Genomic DNA, 14,036 nt, shown 5'->3' on the forward strand with positions numbered 1-14,036 from the left:
CAGCAAGTCATCATAAGTTCACATTAACACAGACATACAGTCACGTTGTTTTTTTTTATGTAAAGAACACAGCCTATACGTGGTATTGTATGACACCTTCTGCGCAACTCAACGCCTTCTCACTTTGTTGCGCTTTCAGTTGTCTCAAAAAAACAAAACAAAAAACCCCAACAAAAATCCTTGTATGCTTAATAAGCCTGTGTCCTTCTGAGCCCACACCGTACCCAAATGTTGACACCTTAATGAGCAATGACCAGGCTATTTATGGGTTTCATCCTGTAGCCTCGGTGTAAAGAATTAGCATACCTATCAGCTGAAAAAAGTCACGACGCGGCTTCTTATCCTCATCCACCCTCAGTTACCTCGCCTTCCGCCTCATACAGTCCAGACCCACCCCTCACTGCCTGCCATGACCGTCCTCTACAATACGAGACTGTATTCTTTGTACCTCCCCTTTCTCGCCCTCCGTCTGTGGATCCCAGCCTCCCTTCCTAGATATCCATCCACACCTCTCTACCCGCAAACGGCTCCTAGTGTGACAAAAAAAGAGAGCAGAACTGTTTCAAACACGTCGACATAAATCCCACTTCTACAGCTCCCTTTTCTCCTTTCCCTCCTGACGGACTTCATTACTTTATTCATCTGCGCGCCAATGCTCGAGACCACGCAGAAACGGAGGATTTTTTTCCCTTGAGCATGAAAAGGATTGCCAAATCATCCGCAATCCAACATCACCGACTGAGCCACCAGCATGAGCACTGGATACATATGCTCCAGCAGAAGTTGTTGGCGAGAGAACTAAGAAATCTTGGACCACAAATACAGCTAAGAGGGGAGAGTCAGTTTTAGGTAAGTACGGTATATGCTGGCTTAGACCTCTAACATAATGTGAAGATATCTTATGTATATTTTTTCCTGTCTATCACTAACCACGAGGAAGTGGTCTGGTAGGCAGGGCTATATTGTGGCACAATTATGGCGATGTTGCGTGGTCAGCATGTAACTAGGGTGGCCGGTGGTGTCCTTTTCAGGATGGAGGTAATTTTCCCCCTTTCTCACGGCGAAGCTACCTTTCAAGCTCCGCCCGGACTATATGTCGACGTAGCCCTTCCGAGGGTATTAAAATTGAAACATTTTGCCGTATAAAGCCTTCATTTTAGACCACCAGGCAAATGACTTATTCTCACAAATTGCATGCGTTCGCATGCGTTCTCGCTGCACGTTGTGAGGCAGCATCTTCCCCAGGTGATGCTGCAGAAGTGCGGATGTAAAAGGAGCACGAAACACTGAGGGAATCAATGATCTCAGTATTCGGGGTTGGCACATTACGCAGACCTGTTTCAGTGAGTGGCAGTCCGGGGGGCAACATTCAGAGTAGGGGTGTAAATCAGGCCTGCAGTAGTGAGCGTCAACATTTGTACTCAAGCTTCTTTTTCTCTCTCTTTGGAGTCCAGATCTAGCGATGATTAGTTCACTCTGAAAGCTGCATTTGCTCTTAACTTTAAATGAGAGTCACCATATTTATTAAAAATAATAATAATGATAATAATAAAGAGTAAATCAATCGCGTCCATTCTTTCTGTTATTACTAGTGTTTTTATTTGCATGTTATTAATGATTATGAATATTTTCCCATTGTTTCGTCTCACTGCCTGATATGAGACGGATCAGCGTTTGTGCGCGCCCGCTGGCCCGTCCTGTACGTAGCTTTGGACGCATGAGGGTGCGCGTACATGAGAGCAAGCACGTACGTGTTTGTTTTGTTGTAAGTGTGCGCGCGCGCGTGTCACCAGTGAGGCAAAGTTGCCGTTCCGTGTTCCCTCAAGTTGCTTTGATTGCTGTTCCACCGGCTAACTGCGAGGGGAGCTCATGCTCTTTTACACTATAGGTGTCATTGTGTGGCTAAAGGCAAGATTACTGTGTGTGATACTGATACCAAGTCTATGAAATTAGAGGAGCAGCTTCTGTTTGAAATTAGTCCGGAAACATTTATCTGCAATTCCACGGCTGCCACTGCAAATTTTGCTTTGTTTGTCAATGTTTCTTTTTGAAATGCTAGCCAAAGTAGCTTTAAGGAACTTGATCAAATGTACATAGAAAAAAAAAGAAAACAGAAAAAAACCCCCGCAGTTGCAGTTATAATTACCAGGCTGAGAGTGCAAAGCATTAGTTTCATAATACTGAAGTCACACATATGAGTAATGAACAATGCAGGATCTCAGTCTATACTGCACAATCACGCCTTTGATGAGCATGCTAGAAAAGGGTCTGTTTGGCACCCCACTGTAACTAACCCTGCATACTGAATTTGAAATGTAAGTTGAGCTTTATTTATTATTATTTTTTCTTAAATGAGCATTACGCTAAAAGCAAGTGCTTTAACTCTGTGATATTGTTCTGCCTTCTCCTCTGCATGTACAGTAGAGAAAATTGCACTGGCAGCGGAAATTGCAGAAGAAAAGCTCCCTCATTCCGAATGCTTCATTCAATCTGGTGGCCTTTTCAATGGCAAAATGCTGGCAACATGTAATCATATTCAGAGGGAAAGCATTCTAAATCACGCTGCCAAAATGAAAATGCCTGCAGTGGCTTAAAGCTATATTTGTGTCGTGGCTTTAGATGACCCAATGTTGATAATGCTTTCAAGGACTGAAAAGAGAACATTCAGCAGCAGAGGTCCTTTTACAGAGCTTGGCAGTGCAACTTACTGATAAATTGTCTGCAAATCATGTGACTGTGATTCTAAAAGACAAGGAAATAAACACCCATGAACATAATTAGGAGGAAATGATGACAGACTTAATACATTGACCATATGTGCACAGCATTTCTTTATCACTCTGTGTAAAGATAAGGATATTACTTTTCCAACTGTCTGTGTGCTGGATAGAGAACAGTACCAGTCTTGTACTGGCACCAGCTCTCTCCTGCTTTTCCTCTCTGTGTATCTCTCTCTTTGTATTCTTGTATTGGCACAGCATTGTTTTTATGTGGGTGCTGGCTGCAGCTGTAGTGACCAGAAGGCTGCCTCCTAAGAGGTTTGGAGGAAAAGAAAATCTGTTTTTATCAGAAACAAACAACAGGGTCACACAATGACATGTGACAAACTCTACCAGAAATCCTGGCACGTTTACAGTATTTTGGAAATGCAGCTGATCTCCACTGAAGGTTTTCTGACCCGTGTGCTGGTGCTATCAGTCCCAAAACTACATGGGTCTAAACATGCTTTTCTTATAATGCAGTGTTCAAAAAGCCGTTCGCAGCCACAGGCTCATAATTAAAGATGATTACTAGTGCTTATTCTTGCATATCATGAAATATTAATGCTTAGGAGGATTTCACAGTTTCAGAAGGAATTTTTACTTTACTTATTGGATGGCTATTAAAGACAACGTTTATCTCAATGTTTGCATGGAGTGACACAAACCTGCAAAGAAGGTCTCCATAGTTTTGTGAAGAAAAATATGGGTGTTGTGCAAAGCCTCAGGGGAGCACCATAACAGTGACAGTTTTATTTTTATAAACTATTTAGGCATTCAGTACACGTAATTCTTCAACTAAGTAAAGTGGCCTGTCTCTGGTTTCTCTCTATCTCCTTCTTGCTTTATTCACAGCATGGGGCCAGAGTCTGAATAGCTGCGACTGAACACAAATACCATTTTATGTTGCATTCAAGAATTAAATAATACATCAAAACCTCAAAAGCAAACAGAAAACATTATTTATTAAATTAATGCAAGTCTAATGTGGCTTGCTTTCTGACAACTGATGAATCTGGAGGTAATTTTATATATATATATATATATATATATATATATTAGGGGTGCAACGATACTCGTATCGATATCGAACCGTTCGATACAGTGCTTTCGGTTCGGTACGCATATGTATCGAACGATACAACATTTTTAATTTATTTTATCAACTTTCCTTCTGACGATGCTGTCTGTGTTGAGCGCTCAGTGGATCTGCGCTCGACAGTGCAGCCTAGGCGGAGTAGTCGAACACAGATTCACTGAGCGCAGGGCAAGCTAGCGAGACAGAAGCTAGGCTAGTTGCAACATGGCAAATTGAACCTCCCCCACCCTCATTCAGATCTGGCGTTTGGAACTATTTTGGTTTTCATGTGATGTATGACCCTGAAGGTAAGCGCGTCATGGACAAAAGTAAAACAGTATGTTGGATGTGCCAGCAATGCTCAATTGGTGGGAACTAGTGTGTTAGCGCAGTTAGCTCGTTAATGTGTTGACGTCTTCCAGCCCCACTCATGAGGTGATCCGCGGTAGCTCGTTAACGGAGATTTGCCATGTTGTGACGTTAATGTCATTTCAGATTAACGCTGACAGCACTAGTGGGAACACAACCAATATGACTGCACATTTACTCCGACATCATCCTAGTGCAAAGACAAGTGGAAGCAGACAAAAACAAGCAGGCATGCTACAAACTTTACCCGAGTCATTTAGACAGCCGTTAGCACATGATTCTCCTTATGGGGACCTGATATGTTTAATATGCTGCTGAGAATATAGCCCAGGAGAAGCGTATAGTATAGCTTTTATTTTGGAAAGAGACATTTCTCCATAATAAACTCTCTTTTCCAAAGATGAGTGATTCCTCAATCAGATACAGGGCTCGCAAAATCGCTAGCCCGACGTCCTGGGGCTTTTTTCCAGTCGGGCTACCAAAATCTATCTCTGCCCTGCCCGTCGGCCTATCGTAGGAAGGAAAACTATATGTCAATGCTTTTGCATTCTTTCGGAAATGTAGCTGGGTAATTATGTCATTGGCATCGGCCACTGTCAATATGTGACATACTGAAATTGCGTTTGAATTTGCGCTTGTTTTTTGCTTTCACTTTGCAATCGCGTGAACTGTGTATAGAAAGCGACAGTACTGATTGGTGAGTGATGATAATTTGCGCACCAATTCCTCTGACATCGTCTTATCAATCATTAGCTTACTATGCAAACATGACAAGTGAAATCTCCCGCAGCTTAAACATGTGAGAGGTTGATCGCGCAGAGAATCGCTGAGCGTTATGTGAGTGCGTGTGTAAAAGCAGCAGGATATATATTTTAGTTCTGCTGAGCCAAATAAGACAGGTCAGGGTGAAGAAGTGACAGCCAAAGAAAAGCTAACCACAAAACGGAAAGGTTATGACAAAACAGACTATAAGGAAAAAAGAAAGTGCAGCTTTATGGTTTCATGGACAAAAGAATTTCTGTGGCTGCAATATGACGAGCTAAATAACCAGGGCTGCACATAAGTGGTCCGCAGGTGCGCATTCGCTGTCAAAATAAAAACCGGCACAAGATAAGAAGTTGCAACGCGTGTTTGCATACATAAGATTTTCAGGAGGAGGACAGACATTTGTTTAGAACTCTTAAAGATGTCGAAGAAGCTCCTTTAAGCAATTACTGTGATGTTCCTCCACCTCCAAAGAAATGTCAGAAGGAGTCCGAACCACAAAAGAAGCGCGTATTCTCGGAAAAGTGGTTGCAGGAGGTGAGCTGGCTTCAAACAAATGATGAACGCACAGAGATGTGGTGCAGAATGTGCCGTGAAAATTTAATAAATGACAAATTAATAAAAAGGCATGAACATTTTTTTTGTATCGAAAAAATATCGAACCGTGACACCAAAGTATCGAACCGAACCGAACCGTGAATTTTGTGTATCGTTGCACCCCTAATATATATATATATATATATATATATATATATATATATATATATATATGCTGACCATATGTTGATAGATAGATAGATAGATAGATAGATAGATAGATAGATAGATAGATAGATAGATAGATATACCAAAGAGTATCTTGACTGCATAAAAATTTGAAAGAAAGAAATTGGGTGATGAGCAAAAAAAAAAAATCAGGGCATCATCCTTTGATTTAATTCACTAGTTAACGTGTACTGATTGTGGTCGGTGTTGGCAGCATATAAAATCATTTTAACCAATTTTTTTTTATACTAAAATGAACAACAGACCTGAAGCAAATTACCTGCTTTCATTCATATAAATTCTGAAAAGATATCTTAATCAGCCGCTGTGCACAAGCATCATTGAATAGTAATGCTAATTAACCTCATTCACCAAGCAAGGAATTTGACAAATCCAATGCGATACAATTTTTATGCACTGAGGGAAGAGGAGGCTCCACATCGACTTTGGTCTGGGTGTAGCTGCTGCTACTGGTTGTTGCTGTAGCGGGTGAAGCTGCCTTATAAAACATTTATTAGACCAAATATATTGACATATGCTAATTCGGAAACATTCACGCTCAAAGCCCCAAGTACCAAAAACTAAAGTTGTCATTATCCTAATGCAAACAAGTGAGCCTACCATTTTTAGATGATATTGCATGTGGATGGTTGAAGTGTCTTCTTTTAACGCTGGTGTCATTTAGTTTAGAGCCAAGTCTGAATAAACATTTAGGAAACATAAACACTAAAGAAGTTGGGGTTATCTGGCTATATTTCATTGGGTAAAGTTGCAGAATAAAGGATCCACTCTAAAGGCTGCTAATGAAGCATTTGTTTCCCAGCCACTTATAATTTAGTAGATATAGCTAATTGCCCAGCTGAGCAGCTCTAACAATCATTACAGATCAATTCTATTTGCACAAGCTGCTTTCACAAAAAAAAGATGTCTCACTCTCTGCAGATCACCTGTGGAATGCTAGCATGGATGGCATAAAAATCACTATAACAGTTTTTCTCATATACTTGCTCCCAGTGCTTTTGCCTTCAAAAGTGCAAAAGTGGCCTTTTCACATTGGGTTAACACACTCTCACTCCTCTGCACACCATGCATCTTGACCTAGCACTTGGTGTTTGCCAAGTAGGAGACACTAGATAGAAAAGTGATGCTAAATTGAGCCTCCGCAACCCTGACCTGTGTGTCATTAAACACTGCCAGGAAGCTTAGTTATTACTCCCTAAAATATGATAACTCGGACAACACAGTAATAACTACAGTAATTTATTTTGCCTGACATTGCCTTGGTCTTTGCTGGCTTGGTGACAGCGGTGTTGTACATCTACTTGATTTTTTTGTGGAGAAGGAGAAAGATGTTTTGATTTGCAGAGGTCTGCATTGGTCGACGATTATACATAGAGCCTTTAACTTAATTTGCTTCACTCCAGCCTCCCATGCTATATAATTTGACCTGCTCTTGTCTAGAAGATGTGTCTGAGGTATTTTGCAAAATGCAAACCTCCCAGTATAGCTTCTGGGTCTGGTTTGTATAGCAATAATGTGCAATTCTGGCCAGTAATTGGCAGTTTTGTTTTGTTGCTGAGATTTTCCTCCTCACTTGCAAATCCTTGGTAAATTTGTGGGCAGCAACATAACTGTGCAGCCATTTGCTGTTAAGTGTGTTCCATAATTGAGTTTGGTGTGGCATATGTTCTCTATCGGTATATTGACGCGTCATATGTGTTTACGTACGTGCTTACCTACAAAAGTTATTGTTTTTCAGCTCTAAGGTGTATACTAGCCACATCTGATAACTAAATAAATCTGCATTAATAAATACTTTTAATATCAAGAATGGATTGAGTTACCTGTACTTTATAACACAAAACCATTAGGCATAGAGAATTACTGTCCATCTCGTTTCTCCTCAGCTTAATATGGTTCACTATTTTGCTTTAATAGCTTGCAGCTTAATATTTTTTTTTTCCTATTAAGCAGCCTACTTTTTGATTTAAAAAAAAAAGAACTTAAATAATTGCATTGAAAGGTACATGAAGTATAGGTTTTGGTGAAATCTCCATATCCCCCTGATAGCTTGATACCCACTACCTGGGTTAAAACCAAATTTTTACATTTTGGGAAAACCAAAACAAATGAATGCCTAAAAGATGGGAGTCTCTTTATACCATGGGAAGGGAACAGAAGCAACTACTTAAACTATTAAATATAAATTATACTTGGATGTTCCATCAGGTATCCACATTACTTGTTTGGATGATGTGAGTCATTGCATGCATGCAGATATAACTTGTGTTCTTCACCTTCAGCAAAACAATGCTGATATTTTAACTACAAATCAAATGTATTGTGATTTTGTCTTTCACAATTGATTCTGGGAAAGCTTATAATGCAGATTTCAACATCTTGAGAAAATTGAACCCATGTTGAAAAAGCAATCAGTGTGACCTTTGTGTGACTCATTTGTAACTGTCACTACTAACTTTTAAAGGACTGAGCAGGTCAGATTTGATTGACCATAAACTTACAAAAAGATTCTTAGTCATTTTGAAGTGTGTCACAGCCGCTTGCCTGACCACTTGTATTTTCGCCCATGAAAAATTATCACAAAAGGCTAAAGTCACCCAAAGAACCTTCAGTTTTCCTGCCATAAATAAGTAATTCACATTCTAGTTCACATTCACATGGATAAACAAACATACAATTTCAATTGTTCCACTGAATTGCCTATCAACGTAAAAGTCATAATTTAAATGTGAACAATCACGGGAAGATAATCTTTCTGAATAAAAAAATGTTAATTGGATTTCACACAGAGAAGGTTTTAATCTTTTTCATCCTTCCTTGTGCTGACTAACAAGTGTAAAGTACTCCCTACTGGAGCACTTTAGGTACCCCCTAATTATTTCTTAAGAAGATAAAAAATATTTCAAACAAGCATTTCAAATTCTCTGGCATTTATCACGTGAAGCTTGAATTGAGATTAGAAGCTGCCATTCTCAGTAGATTTACCATGGCCCAATTTTGAAAAATTAAACAGTGGGGGCTTTTTTGGAGAGAGAGTGGAGTCATGGACTGACCCATGACCTTTGTGATGCTGGTGAGTCAATGTGCTGTTGGCCCATGCCAGAAGATCGCAGCATCACTGACCTATATTGCAGCCCTGGGCAGTGGCAACCTACACACCAGCAGATCGCTGATCAGAGGAGAATATTGAAGATGAGGTGCAAAAAGATTTTTTATATTCTTCTCTAGCTATGCCTTTCCTACATAAATCTACTGGTTCGGCATTTGTGTTTGTTTTTACTTAAACAATGACTCAAGAATTTTGAACAACTGAAATATAAAATCAAAGGTCTATTTATTCACTAACGAAAATATGCTTGGTGTAAACTCAGTGTTTACTATTATGTTTACTAAATTTCATATGACTGCTTGTTACGACCAAGATGTGCAGATGAGCATCTCTGAATGCACAAAACCTTCGGTACAGCAGTGGAGGACTACACCAGGTGCCTCTCTTGTCAGCTAAGAACAGGAAACTGAGGCTATAGTTTGCACAGGCTCACCAAAATTGAACAATTGAAGTCTGGAAAAACATTGCCTGGTTTGATGAACCTTGATTGCTACTGCAACATTCGGATGATAGGGTCAGAATTTGGCATGAACAACATGAAAGTATGGATCCATCTTGCCTTGTATCAACAGTTCAGGGTGCTGCTGGCGGTGTTATGGTGTGGAAAATATTTTCTCAGCACACTTTGGACCCCTTAGTACAAAATGACCATTTAAATGCCACAAAGCGTGTTGTTGCTGATCATATCCATCCCTTCATGACCATAGTGCACCAGTTAGACTGCTCCAATCATCCCAAACATTTTTTTTAACATGACAGTGAGCTCAGCTTAATCAAATAGCCTCCACAGTTACCAGATCTCAATCTAATGGAGCTCTTATAGGAAGTGGCTTAATGGGAGATTCATATATGGATGTGTAGCTAACAAGTCTGTCGCAAATGTGTGATGCTGTTGTATCAACATGGACCAAAATCTCAGAGAAATGTTTTCAGGACGTTGTTGAATCTATGGCAGATGAATTCAGGCAGTTCTGAATGCAAAGGGACTCCAGTGCAGTACTAGTAAGGTGTATCTAATGATGTGGCCGGTAAGTGCAATAATAGCATTAGTGTGTTTCCCCTTAAATGTAAGTCATTAAACAACATGAGCATATTTAGTTGGATAACACAGCTTTCATTTTCCTCAACAACTCTGAGCTGTAAAAGGCGTTGGGCTACTCCAGAAGTAGCACATGAAATGACCTGACACAGCATTTTCACAAAAGTACCGACCTATAGATTTTTTTTTTATATAGCTGCCCTTGCCTTGCCTGTGACAGAATTTGTGCGTGTGTGTGTGTTTGTCTCTTGCACATTAAGCATCTTTTTGAATTCCTGAGGCCCAAAATCAGGTATAACAGCAGACATGTCTATTAATTAGAATTCTAAACATAGAAGCTCTGTGTACACTAATGTCAATCTTACATGTCCCAATGCATACATTTGCATTCCTGGCATGAGAGCTTGACTGCCTAAGCACCACTTCCTGTCACATTTAGCTTGGAAAACATTGATTGACTACAGACTTATGCATATTTGTTATCATTTGACATCGCCTTTAAGGCATTTTCTCTGTTAGCTCTTGCAACCTCATATCTTTAACTGGCATTCTTACATTTGGTCGGCCTTATTTTACTTTTATTATTCATGGAATTCTTATATTTAATTTACTGGATGCATTCATTTAAAATAAATAAATATCTAATTCCTATAATGACCTGTCTTTTCCGATGACTACTTATGTTTTAGAGGCAAATTTGCACCTGAAGGCTACAATATTGTTGCGGATTATTAAATATGAACCAGTTTTGCCCCAAGATGGAGAATATGATTAAAAGCTAGTAAATAAAATATGCCATTTTCAAGGCCTCTATATGTTGGTGGTATTGCTTGGCCAGAAGCCCTTCCAGAAGTTTCACCTGGAGCTCGTCAGCCAGTTTGGATCGAATCCAGGTGGTTATTTGATGCCTGTATATAAATGAATGGGAAACGAAAAGCTATAACTTAGTGGTCACTGGGACTTAAAAACAACATATACAGAATTGCCATTAAAATCCAGTAAGGTTGAGGTGTAAAATTTTTCAACACAGCTTTTAAAACCTGTGAGACTACACTGACTACCATCTAATGTAGTAACCGCCACATCAGATTTTCAATTTTAACGGTTGATTAGGTCTTTGAGGGCAGTGGTAGTACAACAATCATCTTCATTTCCCTGACATATTTCAGGATTCTTTGTGTCTGCGTGCCCTCCTAATATATTATGTCTCTACTTGGCCTCTAAATGCTGTCTGTGTTTTGGTAAATACTTCATATTTTATTTATAGTTTGACTTTCTTTTTCTTTTTTTCTTTTTTTTTTTTAAAGATTACTGTGTACACCCAACATGCCATGTAACCATGGCATTGAAATGCATACATTTACAGACAGCAAGTGAAACCTGCTAAATTGAATGCATGTTTTGGAATTTATAAATTGGGGACTAGCTGCAGGGCATCATTCTGCTAAACAGGCAGTGTGTGCCTAGATGCTCTTAAGTAGGGCTGTGCGATATGACCAAAATCTCATATCCCGATATAAGAATTCTAATTCTAATTAATATAGCCACTACAGTGACCATCAAAACGATGAAAAAATATTGCCGTAAACAGTTTATTTTGCGACACCACGAAACAAATGATAGCGTAAAATGAAATGATAGACGTTTTTATATTGTCATCCGATATATATCGTTATATCGAACAGCCCTACTCTTAACGCTGCTTGATACACTTCAGTTATCAAGCTAACAAGTAACTGTGAAGATGGCTTGAGATGCAAATAGTTGTAACAGTACCATTGGTTGGTTATGTCATACCTCTCTCTATACTTCCCACCTTTGCTCTTTTTACCCCTCCAAGCTACGCAGTGTTCCTACTTATCATACACAGGAATTACATAGTGAGTCAGTTTTCAAAATTAAAGACCTTGTTCAAATTAAATGCTCTGCTTTTAAAATGCTTCCAGTGACATTTAAAAGTTGTAGAAGGGACGGAAAAAAATGGACAAGAAATGCAGTGGGGTTAAAAGGCAAAAAGTTGTACCTTTTTTCTTTTTTCAAAAAAAAATGCTTAGCTTTTTAATGACATTTTACATTTGAAATCGAATGAACTGGGATTAAACATCTTATAAAAGCAAGTTCTAAAAATGATCCCTACCGAATCCCAAATGCAGTGCCTGCTGAAGAAGAAGCAAAGAGGCAGATGTTGAGAAAGTATCTTAAACCAACACAGTTTCTCAAGAAAAAGTCTTACACTCAGAAACAACCTTTTGATTTGGCCGTATTTGTAAAATGCATAAATCTAACAACTTAATTGTATTCCCTAACAAAAAGTCACTGTTCATTTTGAGACACAGTGGAGTGCCTCTTTCTTCAACAATTATTGAAAAAGTATTATTTTCCAGCTCGGCTTGCTCTCAACTGGTCAGATACTGCCTCTTGATCAGGAGCCATTGGTGTCACATTTAAGCTTAATGTGCGCCCTCTTAGAATAATTATCATCGGTGCTCCGTCACCATAGAAACAAGGACAACAGTTGAGAAGCTTGTTACACTTGGGAAAAGTGTTAATGTTAAGACAAAAAAGCTGTATTTCAGTCTAAACCATGATGTTTTCCAAATCCTTAAAGTAAACTTGTTTCTTATACCTAACCAAAAAAACTCTAGAAAGGTAGCCAATGGATTCAAATGATGATGAGGTTTCCTGACCATAAATCATTATGTGACGAGTGTCAATCAGACATACAACCAGCTGTGTTATTAATGCTTTTTTGTGTGTTATTTTTTTGTTGTTTTCTTTCTAATCCCTCAATCCAAAGATTAATCTATAAAAGCACCCACATTTTGCAGGAAAAACAGTTAGGTCAATTGTCAGCATGGTTTCTGGAAAGGAGGATGAAGCATCTGGGTATCTAAATGTAGAAGGGGAAGTGTCGCCAGAGAACTAGCGATAATAAACAGATGTTGAATATAATTAACTGCAAACTTTGTAGGATACGTTTATGGGTCACACTGGGGAGTTGTTCAGATGTATTCTTTTATGTTTTAAGCTCTATGCTTAGTAATTTTGGTATTTCCTTCTGACCATGAAAGTCCTTAGCGCTGAGGTCAAAGGTTTATGCTCTGCGGCAGCAACTGCTCTTTTCACTGTCATATATTCCCCAGATCCATTGCACAGTTTTTCACATGGCATAAAATCGATAGCAATGAAGAGGGTCAGTGCAAGAGAAAGGGAGGCATCCTTTAAAATGCCAGAGTACTTATAGTTCACACTTTACTCTCTTTTGATGCATGTAAATGAAAGTAAATCACATCATTTATCATTAACATCATTATGCTGCCAAACAATTCAGGGTTAGTCAGCCGTATTGTTTCCTAACATACAAGTTACCAGTCAGATCTGGGGCACTTGGAAGTTCAAATGCCTGGTTCCATATCGCTAATTAACCTCCCACATCTAATTATCTTATTCAGCGATTCATGTAGGTCTTGATCACTCCTCCCTGTCCTAAGCTTAAAGTGGCACAGATGAATATCAAATTAAGCTGTATATCACAGTGAAATGAGGTGGCCCTTCAGACTGACGATCAGTCTAATAAAGCTCATACACCTATTAAGTGAGCGTGATTTTGCCTAACTAAGCTACTCGGAATAAAGCTTTGTGGCACATGTATATCATTACTACAGGAAAAATGTTTAATCTCCAGAGTCTTATTACCACCTGGTTCCTTGCCTGTTAAAATAAATATTCAAATTACTATACAATACTACTAGAAAGCAAAACACTGTCACTGCAGAAAAGGCTTTGCTTTCCACCAATTCTATTAGGATTGCTAACAAACAATGGCAAAGGGTTGCAACTGGGGAATCCATCACAACTGCCTGGTGGTGGGGTGAGACCCAGCCATCTGGCCTTTTCTTTATTCTTTTACCACTTGTTCCAGCGACTGTCACTTACAATGCACATGTGTGGTGTTTAGTAAATGGGAAATGCTTGATCTGTGGTGCATTCATCATTCTCTGTAGGTTATAACCCTGTCAGAGATTAAAGGAAAATGTGCTGTATGGCAGCTTACCTGTGTTTGGTCGAGAGCGTAGTGTGGTATATTCTCCCAGGCTGTAGACTGGTGCATTGTATTTTGGCTGCAGCTGT

The 14,036-nt window shown here is 39.2% G+C and overlaps 1 protein-coding gene across 1 annotated transcript in view; it reads left to right on the plus strand.

Moving 5' to 3' along the window:
* Positions 1-377: 377 nt before the first annotated feature.
* brinp1 (bone morphogenetic protein/retinoic acid inducible neural-specific 1) overlaps positions 378-14,036 on the plus strand; it is a 112,672-nt gene continuing 99,013 nt past the window's right edge. Inside the window, exon 1 of the mRNA XM_085165276.1 lies at positions 378-849. The gene's annotated coding sequence lies outside the window, so the exon portion shown is untranslated. The remainder of the gene's footprint in view (positions 850-14,036) is intronic.

The sequence above is a fragment of the Neolamprologus multifasciatus genome, chromosome 7 (genome assembly GCF_963576455.1).
Source record: "Neolamprologus multifasciatus chromosome 7, fNeoMul1.2, whole genome shotgun sequence".
Lineage (NCBI taxonomy): Eukaryota > Metazoa > Chordata > Actinopteri > Cichliformes > Cichlidae > Neolamprologus > Neolamprologus multifasciatus.